General features: G+C 44.3%; 1 protein-coding gene across 3 annotated transcripts in view; it reads left to right on the top strand.

Annotated features, from left to right (window-relative positions):
• Positions 1-26,522, top strand: part of NUDT8 (nudix hydrolase 8) — a 218,523-nt gene that overhangs the window by 113,310 nt on the left and 78,691 nt on the right. The window contains exon 5 of one of the 3 annotated variants that reach the window (XR_011281820.1): positions 2,489-2,589. The exons of the other annotated variants lie outside the window; for them this stretch is intronic. The gene's annotated coding sequence lies outside the window, so the exon portion shown is untranslated. The remainder of the gene's footprint in view (positions 1-2,488; positions 2,590-26,522) is intronic. 3 annotated transcript variants of the gene reach the window in all.

The raw sequence follows: 26,522 nt of genomic DNA, 5'->3' as shown, positions 1-26,522 counted from the left end.
TTGGCATGCTGCTGTACAGACTTTATGAGACATAATGGCCGTGTTGGCAAGACCAGTTCCAGGACTTGCAAAATTCTATGCAGCAAAAGATGTGCAGGGTGTACTAATTTGCATTTGTATTTGCATGGCAGTTGTATTTTTAATGATCTTTAGGAATCTGACAATTGGGTATCCGAGTGATTTGGTTGGAAAAAAATCATTAATTGGTGATTGGAGACAACAATGCAAAAATAGGAAGACACAGTGCAATTTAAAGATGTTCCACCGGCTACTCCCACGATTACAAGTATCATAAACATGAGACGAATAATTGTTTTAAACGGATGCTTTCGAGATATTACACATTTGTTGTTCAGGAGTTGATCTTGGCATTGACTACTGTGTTTCCATATTTACCACATTCACGAGTACAACATTCTCGCACTTGTGATTTTAGTCGCAATTCAATTCTAAATGAGCGACAACAGATTTATCTTAATGTGAAAATATATATTTTTTTTTACAGCTTTTCTTAATACGACAGATCAGTATAAGAGTGGGGATGCCCCATTGGAACAATGAAGAAACCAAGTCACTCTGAGATGGCCACCGGTTTTGTGGCTGTCTTCCATTAATTACATGCATCTAAAACACAAAACAAATTAGGTTTTAAATAGGCGGACGCAGGGCACCTGACCGGTAATGCCAGTCTGCTGTCTCACTGCCCGTTGAGATATCATCTTATATTAGTGAGTACTTGGATCAGGTGGGGGCTTTCATTAGCCAAATAGAATTGTAAAGAAGGAGCCAGGTACCTCCACCTCAATCACCTCGCCCATATTGCCTATATGTTGGGAGCCAGCGTATTAGACACATACAGAGCCATTGAAATTACAGATACCAAGGAGAATCCTGGAAGCAAGGTTCCCATTGAGAAAGCCATACTTGCATACGAGACAAAACGATGGCCGTTCGAATGAAATTCTGGAAGAAACAGGACAAATGACTGAACGAGAATACTGATGACGTCTTACAGAACAGAGCTAACGTGCATAGAAGAGATGCACAGGCTAAAGAATGCAGGCAATTCTATAAGGCATCAAGAGAGTATCGAAGATAAGTGACATCTTGTGATCAAGATGAAGAAGTTTATGCTAACGGGATAGATGAAGATATCAAGCTGTTTTACACATGTACATATGCCAAGAAACGCAAGCAGATGAAGTATTCTTGAGGCTAGCTTTATAGTGAATAGATTGCAGCATGCGCCAACATGTATATATGAATATATTTCAGTCAGTAAAGAATGGATGTTTCTACTACGTACAATAGCAAAGCTGAGCAAAAGAAGTAAGACCGCTTTTTCAGTATGTCGCAAGTGAATTACAGGTGAATTTCAGAAAGGCGAGGTTGGATGAGCCAAGAAGCCAAGGCCGTTTCAGGCTGGGGTGAGCTGACATTTGATACAAATTGTATTAAAGAACGAAGTTCCTGTTCAGGAGGCATGGACAAAAACAAGAAAGACGTTAGAGATCTATTAGAAAATAGTATTTTAATACATGAGAAGCTTGATTTCGTTGTCTTCAGTCACGTGGGTAGAAGTTGGACGAGCATGATGGTCCCACCTACACACGAGGGCAGACTGTGACTTCACTCCCCTGAATTCTCCAGAGCAAGGAACATTTCCAAGGCCGAGTTCAAAGCCCTAATTGACAACAGACCACTGAGGTGATGATGGATGAATATGCTAATTGGTGGGAAGCTATGGTTAAGACGAGCTCACCAGCACCTGGACGCTCAGCCTGTGTGCTACTATACACAGTTAGGAAGGTACTGACGAACGTTAGAAGCCAACCAATGATAGGGGACCGCACAATCTATGGAACTTTAGTTGTTTACCCAATGGAACGTCGTATATTTAGTGACATTCATAGTGACATGTTTAAGGGGAGGGCTTAGTTGCCCCACCTGATGTTACGAAGCCTATCCCTTTATTCCACTGCCCTAGACGTGTATGGATCATACACTTAGATGTTTCCTTAGACCATGTCACACTTGCCATTAGGTTTTTGTAGTTTGCCACATAGGATGGTGTTAGTAATACGTGGGTTAACATCATCTATGACAATTTTCTGTTCTATAAGCAGGCTTTTTTCAAAATGCATTGAGATTGTGGTGAGAGATGTCTGCTGATGTTCTTTGTACTCCCTGTTTTAGATAATTGATATTAAAACAGCTATCCTTTTGCCAGCTACCTGAGTTGTTTCGATTAGCATCCCCATCCATCTGAAGGGTATGGCTACCTCATCTTAAAGGGTTGGGAACTCCAGCTATGGTGGTAGCAGAGGATGGTTAGATAGTCATCGAGATAAGTAAGCTTTTGAGTCCCGGAAATATCGTGCGACCTCTGCCATTCGGCTGAAAGGACTTGATGCTCCCTGTAGATAGCGGTTTAGTGTAACGCAAAGTCTTGCAAACCAGGTTAGACGGTCCCCTTGTTTTCATGCAGAAACCCCTCCCGGCGTCTACAGGAAGCTGAACGAACAGAAAGTTGGAGAGGATACTGAGGAGGCCCACGATCCCGAGAGTCGGCTGTGAATAATTCAAATGGTGAGTAAGAAACTGAGCGAGTTGGCAAAAGTGTGAATGGGCAGTGGGTGAAGAAAGTGATCAGGGGAAAACGAGTAAAGAGGGTGGCGGGGATAACGTAACTTGAGAACGAGGAGTGTTACATATTGAGTAAATTGACTTGAGGAGAGGCCGAGGAATTAAGAAATACAGTAAGGAGAAGCCACGTTAATAGAGTACTCCTAGATACCTGCGTTTTAAATAACGGTCAGAAGGAATCACACCTAGAGCCCTTTAGGGGTGACATAGGAGACAAATATTATTTAAAGACTAATTCAATGAGGTCAATTCAAACTCCGTAGGAGTATTTTTAGAGGCAGGATAAGTCTTGAGGAGAAAGGCTAAGATGCATGTGGTCGGCCGAGCGTGTTTGTCTGTCTATTTTATGTAATGATAGACGAAATTGATAAACGAAAAAAGGAGAAATGCGAGAGTTAAAGAACTAAGCGTGTATTTAATTAACTTGAATTGATGGTATTTTTAGCAGATTAAAGTAAAAAACGTAATAATAAAGGGTTTGGAACCTGCGGCGATAGGTGCATGCTGATATTATTTTGTTTTAATTGAAAAGTATTATTAAACATTGCAAGGAGTAAACTGTGAGTATTGACGGTCAAAGAGTGACGTGTCAAAATGGAGCATATTACTCCCCTTATACACCTTTGTAAGCAACTACCGAAACACGCACCTAAGCTTAGACAGTACAGTGCAGAATGGGTTAAAGGAAATGCGGATAAAATTTCCTGCCATGGCCACAATGGGGATAGCTATCGAAGGCAGTTCTGCAGCATATGATGTCATATTTGCATGCTGCATATACGGGGAAAAAATTACCCAAACGACTAGCGAGCTTAGAGCTCTGGAAAATGTACCAGTAGGAAAGAAAATACCCGCCTCCTGTAGATTGGATACTTAATGTATGCACTGAGGGGGGTGAGGAGCCTTCTGCTCCACCCACCGTGCCTGAAGCAGACGGCGATAGTAAGAAGGGTGATGGGCTGTACCCAGTAAGGAAGCTCAAGCCAGCAACAGGGTATAGCATCCCGGCATATGAGTCACCTGCGCAAAGCAGCACCGAGGGCCCAGAGAAAAATACTGAGAGAGATGTAATTTCTAAGGTCCCAAGGGACAAGGAAGGACGTGACAAGGAGAAAAGCGATCAACCAAGTAACCCTCTAGATATAAGATGAGAAATAAAGAGATGGAAAGGAGAAAAGGATAAGGCTGATGTGTTAGCGCTTATACATAACAAATGGATGGGTGGTCAGATTTTGCTGAAACTCGATGGTAAAGGCTTAAAGGAGTTAAGGCAAAGGGAAGATTGAGATGAACAAGATAAGAAAGATAAAGAAATGGAAGAAAGATTGAAAGACGATGGAACAAAAAGAAAATATAGACAAAGACGAGTTGTATCAAGAGGAGCAACTGAGGAAAGAGCAGAAGAACAGAGAAAGTATGACAACAGACAGAGGGCGATCGAAGAGAAAGAAAGACTAGAAAGAAAAAGAAGAACAGAAATTGATGGATAAAAGAATGCAAATGCGCAGAAAGGAAAAAATACGGAAGACAAATGAGAGAAGAGATATGAAAAGAAAAGAAGGAGACGGTACGAGAGGAAGCAAGAAAGCAAAGAGAGTTTTACGAATAAGTAGAACGAAAGAGAAGACAGAGAGCACGCAATCTTGATTGCATGGAAAAGGAGGGAATGGATCTTAAAGGGATGGTCTAGTAAAAATTTTTATTTAAAAAATAGATAGGCCACATAAAAAAAAATATACTAGCATCCTCCGTTTTAAAACTTCCTATGTAAAATTTTGAGCTATTCAAGCTCAAAATTCGAAAAAGCAAGCACAGGGGCGCCGCCATTTTGTGAAATGGAGGCCCTCCTGTGCTGGCTTTTGCTTTTGCGGCACTAATGAAGGAAAAGCCAGCCAGCTGTAGTAAACAAAGTCTACCGCTGGGTGGCTTTCCCTTCATTAGTGCCAGGACTCGGAGGACGCGGACCGGAGACCAGAGCAGGAAAGCTGCAGCTGAATCTCGGTAAGTGCTATTTATTTTTTTTTACAAAAAATAAGCACTAGCTGCGTTTTTTTCTCTAAGTTTTCCGGGCTGGAGGAGCCCGGAAAACTTAGAAATAAAACCGCAGCTTTAAAAACGTATTTATGTTTGCGTTCGCTTTTGAAGCGACCGCAAACATAAATAAAACGTTATTGTGTTGGAAAACGCTGCGGTTTTAAAACCGCAGCGTTTTCCAACACAACCGCGTTGTGTCTGCCTGAATCTGCTTTACCATTTGGGGCTCTCGGGCTCCCGGGGGAGCCCGAGAGCCCCAAATGGAAAAGCAGATTCAGGCAGACACAACGCGGCATTGCGGAAAACAACCGCGTTGTCTGCCTGAATCTGCTTTTCCATTTGGGGCTCTCGGGCTCCCCGTGGGGAGCCCGAGAGCCCCAAATGGGAAAGCAGATTTAGGCAGACAACGCAGCATTTAGCATTTCCCATTTGGGGCTCTCGGGCTCCCCACGGGGAGCCCGAGAGCCCCAAATGGGAAATCAGCTGCAGGTAGAAACACTACGCGGCATGTAAACATAACCGCGTGTGTTTCTGCCTGCTGTGGCTTTCACTTTGGGTCTCCGGTGCTACCCTGGGAGCACCGGAGACCCAAAGTGATAGCCACAGCAGGCAGAAACACACGCGGTTGTGTTGGAAAACGCTGCGGTTTTAAAACCGCAGCGTTTTCCAACACAATAACGTTTTATTTATGTTTGCGGTCGCTTCAAAAGCGACCGCAAACATAAATACAACGTTTTTAAAGCTGCGGTTTTATTTCTAAGTTTTCCGGGCTCCTCCAGCCTGGAAAACTTAGAAAAAAAAAACCGCAGCTAGTGCTTATTTTTTGTAAAAAAAATAAATAGCACTTACCGAGATTCAGCTGCAGCTTTCCTGCTCTGGTCTCCGGTCCGCGTCCTCCGAGTCCCGGCACTAATGAAGGGAAAGCCACCCAGCGGTAGACTTTGTTTACTACAGCTGGCTGGCTTTTCCTTCATTAGTGCCGCAAAAGCAAAAGCCAGCACAGGAGGGCCTCCATTTCACAAAATGGCGGCGCCCCTGTGCTTGCTTTTTCGAATTTTGAGCTTGAATAGCTCAAAATTTTACATAGGAAGTTTTAAAACGGAGGATGCTAGTATATTTTTTTTTATGTGGCCTATCTATTTTTTAAATAAAAAATTTTACTAGACCATCCCTTTAATCCAGTAGTATAGTGGGAAGATTTAGAATAGTTCTTCCCAGAACATGAGCCAATAGCAGGTCAGTCAAGAGCAAATCTAGAGGATGAGTTTGACTCTAGAAGCATTGGGGATGCAATCGATAAAGTCCATCATGATATGAAGACTAAGAAAGTACTGCAGGGGAAGGGTAAAAATGAGCCAGGGGAGAGTACGCAGTTGTACGAAAAAGAGAGAGCCTCGTGTAATTTTGAGCCCAAAGAGCTGTCTCTATATAGACTGACTCTGGATAGATATGAAGAGGACAGAGGTCACAAGAGTTGGGCACAGGCGATGTCAGACGAAGACAGAGAAGCCTTCCTTGGGGAGGAGGAAGGTAATACAGGTGGACCTGTAGGATGTTTGTCAAAAGATAAGGAAGTAAGATGGTCGGATTTAGACCTCCCTATATCTTGGGCGTCAGACTCAGTGACGCGGCTAAATCAGCCTATAGAGCGGTCCCATGGTCAGAGGGGGGACTCGCCACCATATGTGAACAGATTAAGGTCGCTGCCAGGAAGAATGCGGTGCAGAACCACTGTCCCTGCTATGGACAGACAAATGATGGGTGATGAATGCGAGTTTGGGGTTTCACAGTTCCGGTTGTTAGAGAAGGGAGGGGCCAGACCACAGCACATACCTTGGCCGCAAATGGATAAGGATAATTTAAGGTGCAAACTCCCAAGTTTAACTTCTGGTGCTGGGAAATGGATTAGGGAAAATGACAGGAGGAAACAGGTTAGCTGTAGGGGACATTAAGGGTCACCTGATTGCTATCCTTGGGGAAAGAGCTGATGACTTTTGGTCGAGAGCAGGATATTCTGGTGTTACCACAGTAAACACTGCTCATGATGGAGCACTGTTTAATAATTGTAGAGCAGCAGTTTGGAAAGCGCTTAGAGTGCTGCATCCAGATACATCAGATATGGGAGCTATAATGACAAAAAAGATGCAGGAAGGGGATGATCCGCTTGTTTACATTCAGAATATTCAAGAGCAGTGGGCTTTGGAGACACGCAAGGCTTGGGGGAAATCTATACCTGTGTTTTATCATATACTATGCCAAGGGCTGCCAGAACCAGTACAGAAGCAGCTCAAGAAGTTAGTGGGCATGGAAGCAAAGCCAGGGTCGGAGATTCGGCTGACCATCGCGCATTATTGCAGGCTTCTGCAAGAAAGAAATCGAAAGAAAGACGATATTAGAAAAGGCGAAGAGGCATAGTTACTGCAGAAAAAACTCTTAAGTACGCCATTGAAGGGGCAATGTTGACTATTGGAGACGGACCAAGCTCGCAGTAAGCAGCAAACATGCGACAAGTGAATAACCAAAGGCAGTTTGAGCAAGGTAATAATGTGTTTATACCACGAGAAGGGGAGGTTTTCAAGGAAGAGGCTTCCAGAATAATCAGGGGAACTTTCAGAATAATCAGAGTGGGAAAATGATCATCATGGTACGCAGGGAGGACAGATGGGGAGACCTCCGCCTATATGTTGGAAATGTGGTATGACGGGTCATTTTGCTCGCATGTGTAGAAGTCAAGGATTCGTGCAGAATGATCAATTTTCGAGAGGGGGGACTTCAAACCCACCTGCATATTCGCAGCAGAATGGAAATGGGTTTGCTCAGAATCAGACAGCACACCAGACACAAGCGCTGAGAGTACAGCAAGACTTTCAAACACAGCAGGTAACAATGAATCTGGGGCAGTCACCTATGCAGATACACAAAAGCACAAGCACAGGACAGTTAATGACTCCTAGAAATGGGGGTGTCACTTTTGATGGAGGGAATCCTTTCACAGGTACGTGGATGAGAATGTACTCCAGAATAGGACAGCTCACTGGGAGACTTGATGTGTTCAATACTATCAGTAACGCCTAATCCGCAAGAGGAACCAAGGGTTGATGTTAATATCGGAGACAAATGTTTTTCTTTTTTAGTAGATTCAGGTGCAACACGCTCATGTATACACGAGGGACATTTTCGATGTCTGGAAATGAATACTCAAGGGTTCACAGGAGCTACAAGTAGAGTTCCTTTTACTGACGCACTACCAGTCTCTATAGGAGAGTGTGACATGTATGTACCGTTACTATATTCAAGACAAACACCTGTCAATATATTGGGTCGAGATTTAATGACCAAATTGAACATGACGATTTGGTTTACTGATGAAGGCATAGTGTGCTCAACACCAGGAATGTATTATTTAAATGTGAGCGAGTTTGTTATGGCATTTGAAGGACAGGTAGCCGAGGAGTGCCATTAGAACCAGAAGTTTTTTACTATGGAGCATGCATTCTGTTGACATGGCTGCCAGGCTTAGTAGGCAAAACTGTTAGAATACCTGATGAATTTTTATTCAGGCCAAAGATACCTATGTTTGAAGAGGAAGGACGAGTCTTTCCTTTAGAGTTGCAAGCTGCTATAGTACAAGGGGAATTAGCGATGCTTGATGGAGTTTATTATGATGGCAGACGATGGGTCACCGTAATTGCCATTGGGGAGGGTTACAGATTGATTGACATCACGGGATGAAGACTTGTTTAGAGACCTTCCATCAGATGACAATGTAATCTTTGAAACAAGAATCAGTTATTGGGTGAGAGCAATTAAACGTGAAGTTCCTCAGAAGATGATGTTAGCACAGAAACTCCCTAAGTATTACGAAGAAGACATGGCAAAGTTACCCGTTTCTTTATGGACAAAAGGCCCCTATAACGTAGGCCTATTGAAGGGTGGTGGGTAAGTAAAGATTAAATTGAAACAAGGAGCAATTCTACCTCGAGCACAGCAGTATCCCATTTCTCGAGAGGCAGATGAATGTATTTTTAAGACAATATCTCCTATGATGGAACAGGGTATTTTAGTGGTGTCAGAATCACTGTGTAATACTGCAACCTGTCCGATCAAAAAAGGGAAAGGAGGGTTGTGGCTTTTAATTCAAGATTTAAGACTAATTAACCAGATTGTAGAAGCCGAGTTCCCTCTAGTTCCTAATCCGGTGACAATCTTATGCAATATACCTATTAAGGCACGATATTTCACTGTGATTGATTTGAAAAATGCGTTTTTCTTAATCCCATTACACAAAGACTTACAAGATCTGACGTCATTTACGTTCAGACAAACTCGCCTGAAAAGCACTTGTTTACCACAGGGGTACATTGAGTCCCCATCGATTTTCAATAGGGTCCTGCAGATGGACTTAAGCAATATTGATTTAGAAAGTGTTGTGTTGCAGTATGTGGATGAAATATTGGTCTGTAGCACCACAGAGGAAGAGTGCAGACGCGATTCAGTTCAACTGATGATTATTCTTGCAGACAAAGGATATAAAGTAGGCAAGGAGAAGTTACAATACTGTCCGAAGGAAGTGCTGTGCATAGGCCAGTCAATCTTGCATGAAGAAAATAAGGTTACTCCTGAAAGAGCTAGGGCTATATTAAAAACAGTAAAGCCAGTCACGATAAAGCACATGCAGAGATTTTTGGGACTATAAAATTATGTGAGAGGATGGGTCTTTGACTACAGGTCATATATAAGGCCCTTGTTGCAAGCTCTGAAAAAAGCACAGATAAATCAGGAAATAATTGTTTGGAATGAGGCAATGGAAGGAAGGTTTGATGAATTAAAATAAAGCTCCAGTTTTAGGGATTCCTAATTATGCTGAGGAATTCTTCCTGTCTTCGCACACAAATGGCACTGTTGTGACAGCTGTGCTTACGCAGAGAACCACATTGGGGTACAAGCCCCTTGCATATTACAGTGTGATTTTAGACCCAGTAATGAGGGGTCACTTCCCTTGCGAACAATCTTTGGCAGCTGCCACCTTTGCCATTGAGAAGGCTGCCAGTATAGTAATGGGATGTTCTATGAGATTGTTTGTTAAACATGCATTGTTTGCCATTTTGGAAAAACCGTAAGGCACGTTGACATCTCAGAGGGCTTCTGCCTATGAGGTGGTCACATCAAATCCGGCTATTTAAATAGTCAGATGCAGAATAGTTAATCCTGCCATGTTTGTGGCTGAACCACTGGCAGATGGTGAGTACGCACATGATTGTTTGAATTATGAGGAGTTCTATGACGAACTCCCAAGGATAAAGCAAAATGCATTGGCAACTGGAGAGATTCTCTTTATCGACGGTTCTTCTAGAATCAATCAAAATGATGGACAAAGATATATAGGTGCTGCAGTGGTAACGCACATGGCCAGTGGAGAGTTTGAAGTAGTAATATGTGCACGACTACCGTCTTATTTTTCGGCACAGGCTGCAGCACTAGTGCCGCTAATTGTCGCGCTTGAGAATCATTCCGACCAGGAAGTAATGGTGTATAGTGACTCTGCATATGTGACATCAATGGTACACGCAGGGCTAGTACATTGGAAAAGGAGGGGCTACGTCCGAGTGGACGGCACTCCGGTGCAGCACACAGCCTTATTGGACAGACTTATTAGAGCACTACAACTGCCAGTAGCCATAGAAGTCGTAATGTGCACAGCTCACACTAAAAGGGTAGATTTTATTTCACGTGGAAATCAAAAAGCAGATGATTAAGCAAAACGTATTACATGTACAGAAGTAATTATGTCATTTGATACGCCTGATGTGAATGAAAGCATGGTTGTGATGATGAGTGTGCCAAATTGTAATAATAACTTGTCTAGAACTCAGTTGGGAGAACTTCAAGGGGAAGCGCCCCAAGACGGAAAAGACTTGTGGACGCGGAGAGGGTGTTCTTTAATCCCCTCTGAGGCATTGTGGCGATAAGACATCACTGGTAAACCGGTGATGCCTTATTAAGGGTGGCTTTGGAACAGCTGCACTACCCTGCGCACGTTACTAGAGAGAGCTCGCCGCAACAATAGTGGAGGATTGGTTTGTTCCAAATATAGTAGTTCGCGTTACATTTTATGTAGTAAGTTGTATCGTATGTCAAAGCTTTACTGCTGGGCACACACTGCGCACAATTATAGGAGTTATTCTGAGACCTTATGGTCCCTTTCACCATTTACACATCGACTATGTTGACATGCTGCAAGTTTGTAATGGATATGATTGTAGTAGTATGTCCCTTTTCAATGTGGGTTGAAGCTGGTCCATGTACACACCCAGACGCCATCTGTGCAGCCAAATTCTTAGTACGAGAATGCCTTCTAGATGGGGAATATGTGAAGAAGTGAGATCAGATAATGGACCTAATTTTGTCAATGAAGTCTTTGAACAAATAAGCTTGCTGCTTAGCATAAAGCACACGTTTTCATCAGTGTATCACCTGCAAGCAAACGGTCTCTGTGAGAGTCTCAACGGCTTGCTTAAAGAGAGACTAGCCAAATTGAAATTGACTCTGAAGAAAGGATGGTTGCATTGTCTACCACTGTCATTGTATGCATTGAGAAACCAGCCAGGTTCAAACCACCATCTTACCCCTCACGAGATAGTGACAGGGAGGCGAATGAGGACACTTCTCACACCTAAGGTTAGAAGTGATGCCCAGCCAACAGCAGAATTGTTAGGAAAGGAGCTACGTGATTACCTTACGTGTATGTCTTCAAGTATCTCTGTCATTTCAGATCAGCTCAAGCAAAAGGGGTGTAGGGCAACACAGAACACAGAAGGAGATGCCACAACAACCAGAGTTGACCAGCTTTGTCGTCCCAAACATTTTCCCAGAGATGCAGTCCTAATCCGCAAATTCACTAGGAAGTGGCACAAACCTTGTTTCAACAGCCCTTTCATTGTGGAAGACATTACGTTATCTGCAGGCAAGGTGCAAGACAGACGTGCTTCGATATTCCTCGGCGATGTAAAGATCTATACTGGAGAATCACCCTCACCCACACCCGAAGAGAGCATCGGGGAAGAACCACAGCACGTGCAGACTAGTTCTATGATGAGGAAAGGAGGACACAGGAGCTGCTTTCAAGGAAAGATAAGAGTTAATTGGACTGTGGCTTATTTCGTGCCACTCTTTTCAGTCATTTGAACAGGAGTTAAGGGAAGTTATTGTATTCTTGAGCCATAGGAGTTTGTTGACATTGGACTGAGGCAAGCCTTGATTAAAAAGAAGAAGATATGCCAAATATGGAGTTCCTTTTTGACAATTGGAAGAGGGAGCAGTACCCATATTCATTTCTTACTGAGTTCCTGTTCAGAGGCACGCATGGTGTTAGCCAATGACAACGTTTCCCGGATCGTTCTTACTGTTTTCTTGTTCATCTTGCATGCTTACCCTGCATTGGTGGAGAGGACTATTAACGTTCATCTATTCTTGCAAGATCCTAAGAATGGTCCAATTGTGAGAAGATTGCTTGCAGCTATCATCGAACAGTCCTTCAGCTTCATGACCGATGTCCGAACTTTCTTGACAGATCTGAGAAATAATGAAGCGCTCAATGAAATATTGAGAGACATCATTATCCAAGTGAATGGGTACTCTGAGAGAAGATTAACACTTTTGACGAAGAAGATTAAAAAGCCTTCTGATAGAGGAACTTTGTTTCATGCTGAGAGAAGATCTTGATGTCGGCTGGTCAGAGGCCAACTCGTGGCATCCATTGGGAATTTGAGTTCATTATTATATAGTCAGCCTGCTAAAGCTGATTGAGGAACTTTCTGAGCTGACTCAACAGATTCCAGAAATAGTGCATGATGTTGCCCCATTAAAGATTATTATTTCCTTCCTTAAAAGTAAAGATGGGCAGCATCAGTAGCAATTTCGTCATCACATCCAGAGAGACGTCCACGATGTGCCAAAAGTCATTGCTATAAGTGGTCATGTTTGTGCACAATTTACAACTGTATTTTGTTCATAGTAATACTGCTCTCACTTGCAGTACGTAAACCTTATTATGCAGAAATAAATAGAATGAAGATTCCTGTGTATCCTCCTGTACACGAGAAGGGTACAGATGTGGCAACTACAAGGCAGCCAAGACCTTATGTGATTTTTCCTACTCTAGAGCTACACACAAGAGCACCTGGTCCCGTGATGAATGAACATGGGTCACCTTTTAGAAAGAGATCACATGTGGAGTTTATGCAAGACATTTTGATGCCTTAAATCTATGTTGATAGGATGAAACTTCTGGAACTTTCTCCTACACAGGTAACACATGTAAACGCACCCAGTCTACTGATGAATGATTCTATAGGTGATCTAATGAAGAAGAACTATGATGCCATGTTAACCATAAGATGGTAAAAGAACCTTGTAAGAAAAGAACCAGATCCAAGAGAAGTGCTAGGGAGGATGATCATGAGGTAAATGATTACCTGGACAGTACAGGCACATTTGGGGAATAACAAATGGTATCAGCATATGAAGGAAGTGGGAAGGAGGACCTCGAAGGAGGAATGCTTTGTGTGTGCAATTGTGCCAAATAGCATGGAGAAGTCTAAGATCTTCATAGCTATTGAAATAGACGTCCAGAAAGCACTTTGTCTGTCACACATAGCACTCTGCAGAACAAGAGGCCAGTTCATGGGTTGAGATGACTATCTCAAATGAGAAACTGAATGGACAGATCCAGATAAAGATGACTATGTGCAAGATACCAAGACAAGAGACAGAGCTCATAGCAAGAACCACGTGATTAGATATGAAAAGCCTAGAGTAAAAGGAGCTGGAATCAGATGGGAAATAAACAAAAGGCTTGAGAGCTCAGGAAAAACTGAAGAAGACATCCGACATTGGAAGAACAGAGGCCAGATGCAGATTTGGGGATCAATGCTATCACCCGATGGATTGGAGGAAGTAGTGGTTATCTGCAGAGCTTGGATGATATATGATGGTCCCAAATCAACTGTTTGGAATGCACAAGTAGGATGCAAACCATTGTGGCCGAAACTTGCTAAACTGTTGACCTGGGCCGAAGACAGAGGAGGACCCTTGCAGATATTGCCTTTGGAAAGTTCAAAACTGTGCTTCAGAAACAATGGCACAAGAAAAGTCAAAAAGAATCAAAACTGTAGTCAGATCTTTGATGCACCAAAGATGAATCTTGGAACAGCAGTGATCATGGATCACTACTGGTCCTGTGGAGCCAAAGTTTATATGATATTGCCCGCAGACTGGGGAGGAATATGCACACTTTTGAATGTTCATGTTCCAGCATTGGTGATTCTGAAAAGTGACTTCAATATTGACAGTTTCTCAAAAGCAGATGCTCACCGGAGGAAGAAAAGATCTGTGGTGCTGATAAATCGAATAAAAAGGGAGAACTATTTCTCTGTCAAGTCTATACAAGCTTTTGACTCCATCCCGTATGAACACAGACTGTTCAGCCAGACTTTGTCAGTCTTTGCGTTTATCTTCATGCTGAGAATCCAGGTTGGAGCAAACACCAAATGGCTGTAGATTACCAGATAGGAGTTGCTGCAGACAATCAATGCCACTATAAAGGGATACAATTCTATCAGAGAAGAGATGAGAGCCATATGCCTGATGACTCTTCAGAACAGATATGTCTTGGACATGATCACAGCTGTGGATGGAGGTGTTTATGCACAAATTGGAGAATCATGTTGCATCTTCCTACCTTCTCATGATGACGAGAATGGAACCTTAAAGGATTTGGGGTGCAGGGGTGCACAGCTGGTTCTAATTTATGAACAGTGTGTATCAGACTCTATGATATCTATCTTCCTAAATGTAATGAGTCTCTACCTACTACTTCAGGTGCAAACGGGCAAACATCACAAGGCCACTTGGGACATGAAAATTGTCAAAAACCAGCACTGTGTATTGCTACCCAGTAGGCCCAAATGCACTCCTAATGGGACGGAAAGTCCCTAATTTCTTTCATAGATACTTTGGTAAACTATAGCCTATACGGGCTTGGATTTATACCTGTACATTCATGAATAATCTGGTTGGATACAAATGGTTAATATGTATGCTTTGTCGCAAATCTTTCAATCAATAAATGATGTATTTTATTCAATAGACCCAATCTCAAACTTGATCATTAGAGAATCATTCCCTTTTTAATTCTCTAGTATTAAACAAATACAAATTATAAATTTCAAATTTCAATATTGTTGTCTTTCATGACAATATAACAACACATTGACACTTCAAACAAAAAGTGAACATAACAATAGGAGCATAGTTTTTTGATTTGTAGAACATAGCGTGTGTTCAAGGCAATTGTCTCTTGGAGTGGTTAACTCCCTTCAGGGAAACCCTTTATAGATCTAACACAATTAACCGACGCGTTTCGGATCAAAGATCCATCTTGAGGGTGGGGGCTTCTCTATTCCTATAAATGGTGAACTACAAGACATAGTAGATTCCTTATTCTGATCCTGTGGGGGATTCAAAAGGATATACCTTTGAGTAATTAATGATAATAAAGTGAGGCTGTAAGTAAGGTAAAGGGAGGCTAATATCGATGACATTTTTGGAATTTGGACTGGCCCACATGATGAATTGGTCAAGTTTTTCAGATGATGAATGAGATGAATTCCCAAATTAAATTTATCAACCATGGAGATTAGCAATATGAGTATCCATTTTTTGGATGTAGAAGTATATGCAGCCGAGGCCAAACTGGAAACCAGGATTTACACTAAACAGAACGACAGGAATAGCCTACTATTTTTGTTTTTTAAATCTTTTTATTAGTGGCAACACAGAGATACATGACTCTCCTCCACCTTGGCCATACATATACAAAACCAATTGTTTACATCATGATCATGACAATCAAGTAACATCACACAGAGTCCTCGCCATCAGAGGCCAAGTTGCATAAGTAAGTTCTGAATGGGCCCCATATGTCCTTAGGCCTGCAGGTAGTGGGTCGGGTCATAACATATTGTTCCTCTGACTGATTTACATACATTAATTCACGCGGAAATTGGTTCATGCTGGGTGGGCTCGCAACTTTCCATTTCAATAGAATACATTTCTTGGCAACTGCACAAGCAACATTAAACAATCTTCTAGTTTTCTCGGAACATTTGCCTATGTCTCCAAAGAGGTACTTTTGGGGCTTCAGGTCAGGGGGGATCTGTGTGACCTCTTCCAACATTTCAGCGACCTCCCTCCAGAAACTCCTCACTCCCCGACATTCCCAATACATATGATAGTCTCCTGCCTGCGGCATATTACATTTGGGGCATGCATCCGAGGCACCTGGGGTAAATTTTGCTATTTTAATTGGGGTGTAATGTAATCTATTCAGAATCTTGAATTGAATTAACTGCAGGCCTGCGTTCAGGGAGACCTTCTTAGTCAAGGAAAAATATCTATTCCATTTTTCGTCTTCGATGGGCCCCTGTAAGTCCCTTTCCCATTTTTCTTTTACACTTTTAATTGTGGGGGTTTGGCCCTGCACCGCTGTGTATAGTTTAGAAATTCCCAGGCCACCTTCCGCAGTCACCAACTGTAAACATGGGTGTGGCTGTGGTTCGTCTGGGAACAGAGGCCATTTCTTTTGAAATGCAGACCGCATGCGGTAATATTGGAGTGTCCTAAATTGGCCACGACCAAACGCTCTCAATATTTCTTCCAAGGACACACATTTACCATTTATGAACATGTCTCCAATTTTCATTTCCATATTAGGGTCCCAGGCCTCCTGTATAGTGCTGTCATGTGTAGGGGTTATACCTGGATAGTTCCAGAGGGGGACCGCTGGATTGTAGGGTGTTTCTATTCTCAGTCTTCTGTATATGGCCTCCCATGCTTTAACCGTGCAGCTAACTGGGTTGTATTCACACGTGTCCCTGTATAGTGTATCAAAGATGACTGATTGTATATTTGTGGGGTGTATGGTGTATTCCTCTATTAGTGCATGGGGTGTCTCCTGAGTGGTGTCGTACCAATATTTTGCAAATTGTGCTTGAGCCACATGGTAGTATAGTTCAAAGTCGGGAGCTGTAATACCGCCCGTCGAGTATGACTCAGCCATCTTCTCCCAACTAATCCTAGCAATTTTCCCACTCCATAGGAACGTCACCAATATGGAGCGGAGTTTAGAAAAAAAGGGTCTACCAGGCCATATTGGAATGTTGACAAACAGATAGAGAAGCTTAGGAAGGATTATCATTTTAAGAACTGCCACCCTGCCATGTAGGGATATCGGCAGCTGCCCCCATATCTGGAGTTTCGTGGTGATGGCCTGCAGTGTAGTCTCATAATTGTCCCGGTATAGCATGTTTCTATCCCTGGATACCAGGATCCCCAGATATCTAATGTGTTCATCAGACCATTTGAGTCCGTGTAGCACATCGGGGCACTCAGTGGAAGGTGTGAGTGGGAATATTTCAGACTTGGCTCTGTTCACCCGGTACCCAGAGTAAGCTGCAAAATTTTGTATTTCCTCCATTATGGGTGTTATATTTGTTTTGGGTTCACGGATGTATAATAGCGTGTCATAAGCGCACAGTGAGATTAACTGGATTGAACCTTTTATGTTTATGCCCTTGTCAGCGTGTCTCAGCCGTACCGCCGCTGCCATGGGTTCTATAGTCAGTGCAAATAGCAGGGGTGAAAAAGGACAGCCCTGTCTGGTGCCCCTGCCCAACAAGAACGGGTCTGAAATGGGCCTATTGGTCAGAACTCGAGCCCCGGGTTCAGTATATAGAAGTTTTACATATCTAATGAAGTTAGGGCCTATTCCGAATGCCTCGATTACCGCAAGAAGGTAAACCCAGGAAACCGAATCAAAGGGTTTCTCGGCGTCTAAGGATATAGCAGCCGCATTTCTCTTAGGGTCTATTTGTGCCTTTAGCCCGAAGAGCCTTCGGAGATTTAGGGATGTGGACCTGGTGGGAATAAACCCCTTTTGGTCAGGGTGGACCAGCCCAGGAACGGCCGGCAAAAGTCTATTGGCCATCACTTTTGCGAATATTTTAGCATCTTTATTAAGTGACAGGGGCCTGTAGGACTATACATCCTGTGGTGGCCGCCATGGCTTGGGCAGCACTGTGATCACCGCTTCTCTCAGAGACTGTGGTAGTATATTGCAGTCAAGGGATTCCTCCCACACCTGGAGAAGCACCGGGACAAGCTCTTCCTCGAATTATTTATAAAATTCTGTCCCTATCCCATCAGACCCTGGCGCTTTACCTGATGTCAACATTTTGATAGCCTCAGTGATCTCATCTACCGTTATTGGTTGATCCAACGCTGCAAGGTCAGCCTCAGAGAGTTGGGGCAGGTCTAGAGACACAAGATAGTTCTTGATGTCGCCGGGTGATTTCTTATCTTGGTTAGAGTATAGGTTGGTATAAAATTGGACAAATTCTTTATTTATCTCATCTTCCCTCAGAAGTAGCTCCCCCTGTTCAGTTTGTATACTAGTAATTTGGTTAGATTGTCTATTACCCTTGAGTAGATTGGAGAGTGTCCTACGAGCCTTGTTGCCCTCCCCATATCTGTGTGCACGCATGGGGGCCGCAGCATAATGCACCTCCCTAGCGTCCATTTTATCAAATTCCTGCAAATGTGTGTGTGTATATTAGCCAACAGGTCCCTATTCTGTGTCCGAGTGTAGTCGCTCTCCAGTGCAGCCAGTTTGCTTTCAATATTTGTCAGTTCAGCACGCACAGCTTTCAGCATACCCACGGATTTAGACAGTAGTACACCTCTGGCCCACACTTTAAATGATTCCCATACCGTGGCATATCTGTTTACCGTTCCCTCATTATTCGTGAAGAATTCTGCTATCTCCTCATGTAGTGTTTCCACTACCCCTGGGTCTCTCAACATTCCACTCGGCATTCTCCTCCTCGCAGGTGGACACGGGGCTCCCTGAATCTTCAATTCTATCTGTACTGGGGAGCGATCCGAAAACATACGGGGCAAAATTTCACATTTCTGCAGCATAGAAGACATAGCCGATGTAACAAACCAGTAGTCTATCCCGGACTCAGTAGTTCGCCGAGGAGTAATACGTGTATTTTCTGTCCCCGGGGTGCAACATACGCCAGGCATCTACCATTGACAATTGAACTAGGATACTGCTCAGGGTGGAAGCTGTTTTACTAGGAGTTCTGTTGACCCTGCAGGCCCTATCAAGCCCAGGGTGCAGCGCTACATTGAAGTCCCCACCCCATATCACATTAGACAAACCACAGGCCATGATCATCTGGTACATATTTACATAAAATGCAGGGTCGTCTATATTTGGCCCATAAGTATTTACCAGAAGTATTTGTTGACCAGCGAGCCTGCCCCACACAACCACGTATCTTCCCTGTTGGTCCACCTTATGGCCCTCAGGCCCGAACCCCATGCTGGGATGGATAAGATTGATTACCCCCCCAGCCTGCGTAGAGTAATCTGTATAGTAGCGCTGGGTTCCCCATTTAGGCAACATGTGTAAATTACAGTTTCCCATTACATGTGTCTCTTGCAACATCAGTATCTGGGGCCATGCCTGGCAACATAGTTAGCAATTTTCTTGACTTTCACCTGGTTGTTCAGACCCCTTACATTCCATGTATGCAGTTTTATTTTCATTCCATCACCAACATTATGCACTAACCAATCTTCCCAGAGCCATGACCGATAAAACTGTGCCATATGCACCAACCGAACAGCGCCATTCCCCGTGCCACCACTTTTTTTTAACTTGAAACGAACAGTTAACCATAGCCAAGCTAGAACCTGGGCCACTCTTCACTTTGTGACCTAAACTCCTCCCGTCAACAAAAACAGTGCCGTCTTCTCCCCCCTCCCTCCCTCCCAAATCATCACCCCCAACTTGATGACATAACCCAATTAACTGATGGAGCTTTCCAGAGGTGGACATGTCGCAACACATGACCGCCGACTTGGCCCCACAACTCCAATGATAAACTTAAATGGACCCGCCCGGGCCATTTATCTGCTAATCTGAGTTTCATAAGACACTTCAGCCTTATTGATATGCAAACAGCACGTGTATCTTAGTCTTCCGGCCTTGGCCTGTTGTTTTGAACTGGTCTCCCCTCTCTAGGAGGGAGAGGTATAGAAGTCTCAATGTATTGTGTTACCTCAGCCGGGGACTCGAAGAAGTGTGCCCTTCCCGCATGCTGTATCCTCATCTTGGCCGGAACATCAAGGCATATGGGACCTGGTGGTCCCTGAGGAGTCTTTTAACCGGTTCATAGGATCTAATACTGGCCTGAACCCCGGCAGAAAAATTGGGGTTTATGTGGATGCCATTCCCACCACACGGATGTTGTTACGCCTAGATCGCGATTCCAGGTCCTCACACTTGTTTTGCATTTTGGACATGGCCTCCTTGAGTTGGTTGATGTCTCTGCTATGGTGTGCTAGGGTATCCTCGTTAGTACTTATTCTGCTCTCCGTTTCCGTGACACATGCGCTCTCTTTTTCGACCCTTGCTTTAAGAGAGCCTATAGTGGATACTATGTTGTCCACTTTAATGTTCAGTGCACGGAACCCGTTCTGGACAATGGTTGTTAGCCTGTCCTCGTGTTCCTCACCCTCGGCACATTGGGTCTCTTTAGCGTTGGTGTTTACCTCTGCAGCTGTGGTCTGGATCTGGCCTCCCGTGTAGGCGTCCATTGGGCCCTTTTTCTTGTTGCCGGGGGTCTTGCTCCCTCTCCCAGATCTCTGTGGCTCATTCGTAGTATATTCGGATGTGCGCTGCCCAATGGTGTTATCCTCCTCTCCTCTCCCGCCCACGACCATTGTGTATGTGGATACGGATACTGGCAGAGGGAGTCCAGCGAACGGTGAGGGGGAGTTCCAGGGGGTGGGGGCCATCTGTTGCCAATGGACTGTGCCCTCCCACGTAGGCTCGCCAAGGGATGTAAATGTGGTGCACTCCCGCGTGGCCACCAGGTAGGCGTAGCCGGTATGCCTCTAGAACTATGTTCCTAAACAAGGATCGAGCCTGGCTCCTTGCTGGCCGAGTTCGGGGTTTATCAACCCTCAATTATCCGTTAAGGCGCACGTGCATCGTAGGCCATTCGGGAAGGGCCCAGCCCAGCTTGTCCGGGCGGGTCCACAATACGAAGACCGGAGCCCGCCAGGTCCGTGAAACACACAGCTCCGGATGCAGCAACTCAGGCCGGGTAACCGCGACCTGCCACCCGGCCACAGAGGGGGTGGAGGGCCGAAACCGCTCACAATGTATGGCCTACAATGGATGGGCTCCTTCCCCCAGCCGTCTCCTTACTTGTGTGTCTGCGCGTCCCTCCTGGTATACGCGCCTGCAGCCATGAGCCAATCGCTCACTCCGGGCCCCGAAAGACACAGCGCGGCTCCGCTCTAGCCACCGGCAGCCTCAGGCCGGCGCCCAGTTCAGCGCCGATACCTCGCACCCTCTCGGTCTTCGGGACAGCCTTCCGTCGGGTGTGCGGGCTCAGCAATCACAGGAGCGCAAGCCCCGCCCACCGTGGCCTAATGTCTTCCTCGCATCCGCGGCCGCTGGTTACTTTGCCACTGTTTCCTTAGACGGATCACGCCCACCGCAGGGTCTGGTCCAGGAGCAAACGGGTATAACTTCGGGCAGCACCAACAGAACTGGGCAAGATTTTTTTGAGGTGTGGACAGGTGCCTTGGCCGTTAGTGCCTCGATTTTCAGCTCACCTGGCGGCGTCTAAAAGCATATCTAGACCCAGGATTTTCAGTTGGAGCGGGAGCTTGCAATCAGGCGGCCATCGTCATTGTGCGCAACAGCGCCCCCCAAGAATAGCCTACTATTGGCAACGAGTTTTCACCCTAAAAGAACAGTTCACAGCGTACCATTCAGTCAATTCTTAAGGTACAGAAGAAGCATTTCAGAGGACACTGAGTATGAACGCCAATCGTCCACACTGGCAACCAAATTTACAAAAAGAGGTTACGATTCATCGCTGATTAGCAATGTAGCAGGAAAAGTCAGAAATATCAATCGGGAGACCATGCTAGTGCCTAAACCACAGAAATCTGGGGAACAACTGGTCTATGTCACTACATATTCAGGGCAAAGCATGAGAATTAAAAGAGCAATAAAGAAGCACTGGCCAATGCTACAGTTGTACCCACAACTACAACACCTGTTCCCTGACCTTCCAACCTTTGCATACAGAAATAGCAAATCTTTACGGAAGAGCCTAGTGAACCCAGAGATTATACCTTCAGGGATATCGACTCAATTCAAAGGCACGATTCCGTGCCACAATTGCCAACATTGCAGCAATATCACTAAAGGCAACTCCATTTCACATCCCCACTCGGGGAAACCCATATTGAAACACTCTAAAAATCAAAAAACGATGCTCCTATTGTTATGTTCACTTTTTGTTTGAAGTGTCAATGTGTTGTTATATTGTCATGAAAGACAACAATGTTGAAATTTGAAATTTATTATTTGTATTTGTTTAATACTAGAAAATTAAAAAGGGAAAGATTCTCTAATAATCAAGTTTGAGATTGGGTCTATTGAATGAAATACATAATTTATTGATTGAAAGATTTGCAACAAAGCATACATATTAACCATTTGTATCCAACCAGATTATTTATGAATGTACAGGTATAAATCCAAGCCCGTACAGGCTATAGTTTACCAAAGTATCTATGAAAGAAATTCGGGACTTTCCGTCCCATTAGGAAGCAATTTGGGCCTACTGGGTAGCAATACACAGTGCTGGTTTTTGAGAATGGAACCTTGACAGAGGCCATAGGATGCTACCGAAGCTACACGTCCAGATGATAGATGATGTAGAAGACATTGCCGATGACAGCTGGTTTGGGTTGCTCTTTTCTTGGGTTCCATAATGGATGGCAGACATGCTCAAGTTCCTTGGACCCCTAATCGTGTTCGTGTTGCTGTGATTCTGTGTGATCAAGTTAATAATCAACAGTGTAAGAAGACAGCAACAAAAGCTATAGGGATGAAAATCATGATCAATGTTGAATCAGGATGGAAGGCCAGAGATCTGACAGATGAAGAGATCAGAGACCTTGTGAAGGCCAGTATCCATGCACCTGAGGGAATGAAATTCCTGTATCCAAAGAACCATAAGAAGTATGTTGGAAGATGGATCTATTGCAGTCCAAGTGGACAGTACAGGCTGATGACTTGGTACAAGGATGAGCATGCAAAATCAGTTGGATGCCTGAAGGGAGTCATCCAAATATGGATCCCAAAGAAGCACTTCTTCAGACAAGGATGTTTAGATATGAAGAATGATGGGAGAGTGGTCGATGAATCGCCCAGAGGGGGGAGTGTAGAGAAGGAGCCAAGTGCCCCCACCTCAATCACCTCACCTATACTGCCTATATGTTGGGAGCCAGAGTATGAGACAAGTACAGAGCCATTGAAATTACAGATACCAAGGAGAATCCTGGAAGCAAGGTTCTCATTGAGAAAGCCATACCTGCATACAAGACAATACGATGGCCGTTCAAATGAAATTCCGGAAGAAATAGGACAAACGACTGAACGAGAATAACAATGACATCATACAGAACAGAGCTGACGTGCATAGAAGAGATGCAGAGGCTAGAGAATGCAGACAATTCTATAAGGCATCAAGAGAGTATCAAAGATAAGTGACATCTTGGGATCAAGATGAAGAAGCTTATGCTAACGAGATAGATGAAGATATCAAGCTGTTTTACACGTGTACATATGCAAAGAAACGCAAGCAGATGAAGTATTCTTGAGGCTAGCTTTATAGTGAATAGATTGTGGCATGCGCCAACATGTATATATTAACATATTGGAGTCAGTAAAGAATGGATGTTTCCACTACGTATAATAGCAGAGCTCTGCAAAAGAAGAAAGAACGCTTTTCCAGAATGTCGCAGTTAGAAAAACAAGTGAATTACAGTCGAATTGCAGAAAGGCGAGGTTGGATGAGCCAAGAAGCCAAGGCCATATCAGGCTGGGGTGAGCTCACATTGGATACAAATCTTGTGAAAGAACGAAGGTCCTGTTCAGGAGGCATGGACAAAAACAAGAAAGACGTCAGAGGTCTATTAGAAAATATTATTTTAATACACAAGAAGCTCGATTTTGCGGGCTTCAGTCACGTGGTGAGATGAAGTTGGACGAGCATGATGGTCACACCTACGCACAAGGGCAGAGCGTGCCTTCACTCCCCTGAATTCTCCAGAGTAAGCAACATTTCCAAAGCCAAGTTCATAGCCCTAATTGACAGCAGACCACTAAGGTCATGGTGGATGAATATGCTAATTGGTGGGAAGCTATGGTTAAGATAAACTCACCAGCACCTAGACGCTTAGCCTCCGTGCTGCTATATGTAGGTGGGAAGGTACTGACGGAGGTTAGAAGCCAACCAATAATAGGGGACCGCACAATGAAGGGACCTATAGTTGTTTAGCCAATTGAACGTTGTATATTTAGTGACGTTCATAGTGACATGTTTAAGGGGAGGGCTTAGTGTCCCCACATGATGTTACGCAGCCTATCACTTTATTCCACTGCCCTAGACGAGCATGGATCATATACTTAGATGTTTCCTTAGACTCTATCGCACTTGCCATTAGGTTTTTGTAGTTTGCCATGTAGGATGACGTTAGTAATACGTGGGTTAACATCACCTATGACGATTTTCCGTTATATAAGCAAGATTTTTTTCAAAATGCATTGAGATTGTGATGGCAGATGTCTGCTGATGTCCGTGGCACTCCCTGTTTTAAATAATTGATATTAAAACAGCTATCCTTTTGCCAACTGCCGGAGTTGTTTCGATTATTGATGTTTGAATAATTTCTACATCCCCATCCATCTCAAGGGTATTGCTACCTCATCTTAAAGGGCCGGGAACTCCAGTTCAGAATTAAGTGCAATAGTGTGTTTTGACTGTTTCCAATATTGTTGCATAGGTGGTTTTATCGCTAAGGACAATTTGAACACCTGAAGTGCCCGATGTGTAATTTGACTCAATGGAATTGGGTGAGCATCTGCATGTTTTGTTCATTAAATTTAAGTATTGCCAGGATGCAAGTGATAATAAAAGTATTGACAGCACAATTTGTTTTGTTTTAGGCATATGCAAAGTGTGACTCTAGGGGATCAGAGGAGGTCATTGACACGATTTAACACATTTTTGAAGAGTGTAGCGACATAACAGTAGGGTAACACAATGTTATGTTATGTTATTGACATTTGTAAAGCGCACGTTCGCCCAAGGGCATCATGGCGCTGGAAAGGAAGCTACCCAATCGGGAAAGACCAGTGAAGAGGACAGACTTAAAACAGATTAGTTTTCAACGCTCTTCTGAATCCAAGATGGTTAGCCGTGGCCCTAAGAGATGCAGGGAGGCTGTTCCAAAGATTGGCCGCGGTGACAGAAAAGGCTCTACCTCCGAGCCTTGCCCGGTTAAACCTAGGGACAGTAAGCAGGTTGGAAGAAGCAGAACGTAGGTTCCGGTCCGGACAGTATCGGGTGAATTTGAGCTGCAGAAATTCAGCTCCCTGGCCATGAATAGCCCGGTGAACAATGCACAGAGATTTAAAAAGATTTCGCTCGTTGACCGGAAGCCAGTGCAATTGGTGGAGTACTGGCGTGATGTATGCACCGTAAGGGGAGCCAGAAGCCAGCCTAGCAGCAAGGTTCTGCATTCGCTGAAGGCAGTGTATAAGGCCAATCGGTTGAGACAGGTAGAGCGAATTGCAATAGTCCAGGGGGGCGGAGGGCTTCCGGGATCAGGGGCATGACCTTCTTGAGGATTCGAATCTGGTGGTGGGTGGACTGGCACACAGCCGTGACCTGGTTGGACATCGACAGAGAGGCGGAAAGAATGACTCCTAGGTTCTTTACTTTACTAACTGGGTTTGGCAGCGGGCCCAAGGTAGCGGGCCAAAAAGCAGAGGTCCACAGGGAGGGGTTAGGGGGGCAGCCTACCAACAGTACCTCCGTCTTGTTCCTGTTCAACTTTAGCCAATTCTGATCCATCCAAATCCCGACTGCCTGAAGGCAGTCGTGGAGGCACACTGAGGCCTCAGACTGATCCTGATCTAAACGGATCAGGATTTGTGTGTCATCTGCATATGAGTAACAATTAAGCCCATAAGAGCGGATGAGACAGATCAGGGCCCACAATAGGCCTCATTATAAATTTGCCGGTCCGGTAACAACTGTAACGGTAAGCTTGCTGGTACCGTTGTTACTGGACCGGCAAACTATGAATTCTGCTTGCGGGTACCTTCCCGCCCGCCAGGTCTGACCTTGCGGGCGTACCGGCACCCACGAGCAGAGCATGTCGGATGCACCGGCACCATTCCGAATGATGCTGGTGCATCCGACCTCCCCATTCCCATTGAGCCCTATGGAGCTCAAATTGGAATGGGGGGCATTTTTTTCCGGCGCCCTCGAATGGGCTATTACCGGGTCCGGCGGGCCGTAATGACCCAGGAATTGCCCATTCGCGGGCGCCGGGAAAAAAATGATACTGGCGGCTGCCGTGCCTGTTATACCGGCATGGCTACCGCCGGTATTGTAATGACTCCCAATGTTATTTTTTATAGGTATATTGAAACAAGTCTAGTCTACTTACGAAATAAGGGACTGCTGAATAGCCTTGGAAGAAGGATAAGGAGATTTCTCCAGCAGTGGATCTTTCATAGATTCTCATGCTATGAACAATTCCCCGTCGTCAGGCTGGGAATCCTTGTTTAATTTTTTACAATACTAAATAAAGAAAACTTTAGGTGTCTATTT

Source organism: Ambystoma mexicanum, chromosome 12 (genome assembly GCF_040938575.1).
Source record: "Ambystoma mexicanum isolate Mex_15411 chromosome 12, UKY_AmexF1_1, whole genome shotgun sequence".
Classification (NCBI taxonomy): Eukaryota; Metazoa; Chordata; class Amphibia; order Caudata; family Ambystomatidae; genus Ambystoma; species Ambystoma mexicanum.
This window is presented reverse-complemented; position numbering and strand designations above follow the sequence as displayed.